The following is a 2,037-nucleotide window of genomic DNA, read 5'->3' as shown; positions in this document are numbered from 1 at the left end:
TAGGTCGTTAGTTGGATGCGTTGGTGAATAATTTGTGTAGTTGTGACTTAAAAATAAAAATTAATATAACGTAAAGTTTATGTTTTGTGGTGAAGATGATGTTCTTGGGAAATATTATGACTTAGTGGTCGATAAGAAGTTAATTTATTGTTCAAGAAGGTAAGCAATGCCTAACAAAATGGTATGTTAGTGATTAATTAGCGTATTTTTGGTTGGAAAGAAATAGGATAATAAAATAACGTTTAGTTTTAATGGTCAAGATATCTTTGGAAAAAAGTTTTACTTTTTGTCAAAAAAAAAAAAAAAAAATGGTTTAAAGTGACCAAAATACCCATTAACTAAGTGAAAAAAGATGCTATTACCCTTGTAATGTAATCAAATGACCAAAATGCCAGAAGGTCTTCAATGATGTTTCAACCAGACTGAACACACCGAAATTGGAACTGAAAGCTTACCGGACTTCATGGTTGCTAAAGCGCCGGTGAAGAAGTGTTGTACCTTCACCGGTTTTTATGGTCGCTAAAACTCTGTTGGGTCTTATCTGACTGAAACTTAGCCGTGACTCTGTGCGTTACCAAAAACCCATTTCATTTCGATCTTACAGAGCAACAAATAGCGGAAATTCGATTGATGTTTCTTTTGGTGATCTGAAAGTCATCGATTGCGGAGTTGTTGATCCCAGTGAATTGAGTTTTATTGATAGAGAAGATGATTTTCAAATGGACGATGAAATTAGAAATGCCGAACCTCAAGTGGTGTGAGGTGGAGGATTTTTATGGCGAAGACGACAATGCATGCCCTGTAAATCCTAAGAAACTGAAGTCAAGCGGGTTTTACGAAGGCTTCGATCAGATTCATGGGGGCTTCGAAGATCATATCAGTACAGTGAATTCTTGGCGCACCGGTATAGCTTACAACGCCGGAGAAGTGGAGTCGAATTCCAAGAACCACAGTCGAATTCATGTAGCGGTGATGGGGATTGTGGCCGGTGATGGTGGCGGAGGTGGCGGCATGGGTGGAGAGGAGAAAGGAGAAGAAAAAAAAAATGTCGGTGATAGGCTTTGGGTTTATATATATATATATATATATATATATGGTAGTGGTAGGTGGCGGCATGGGTTTGGTGTGGGGGAAAGGGAAGAGAGAAGGAAGAAAGTGGAGAGAAATTTTTTTTATTTTTATTTTTATTTTTAATGTGGATACATATAGTGAGATATTTTAATAATATAATAATGAGAGTAAATAAGTAAATTTATATTAAAATCTGACATAAGGGGGGTCTTTTTAAAAAATGACAAATTTTTAATTTATTTATAATTAGGCCAAACGTTAAAGTAGTTTATCGTAATTTATTTTTTATTGTTGGGTGAACTACATTAAATCTTCTCTTTTTTACTAAATCTTTTTTATTTATTTATTTTTTATTTTTTTTGTCAATAAACCCCCCTCAACTATTCGAGGAAAAATGTTTTTGTACCTATTTTAATATACCTCACGTATATATCTACTCCATTATCACTCTTAGTCGCATATCTTCTACCATTGCAAAAACACGCACTCTTCCATCATTATAATATTATATATAATTTGTATTATAATATAATGATATATATAATATGTACCATTAAATATTATTTATATTATATTTTCATTTCCATCCAGCCTTCAGAGCAATATAAATCTACATTTTTTTCTTGAAATTTATATATATATATATATATATATATATATATATATCTATATATATATATATATATATTTGAGAATTATATTATACATTCATTTATTTGGTTTTTATTAAAGGAACACTACGAAAAATAATGTCTAATTTTTTTTCCTTTTTTATTAATACTTATGCCTACATGCCTTGTTCTGAAAACTATAAAAAGAACTTTCTAGTTCACTTAGAAAAGAATGATCATTGTCAATCTCAAAAATTTGATTTTCAATATCAAAATATATGGAATAACTGTCCCCATTATTATTCTTAAGAAGTTTTGAGAATTCAAGAGAAGGTTACAGTGAGACGAGCCGTTT

The sequence above is a fragment of the Cornus florida genome, unplaced genomic scaffold (genome assembly GCF_030987335.1).
Source record: "Cornus florida cultivar Cherokee Brave unplaced genomic scaffold, ASM3098733v1 CherokeeBrave_3.0.0_Hap2_Chr05, whole genome shotgun sequence".
NCBI lineage: Eukaryota > Viridiplantae > Streptophyta > Magnoliopsida > Cornales > Cornaceae > Cornus > Cornus florida.
This window is presented reverse-complemented; position numbering follows the sequence as displayed.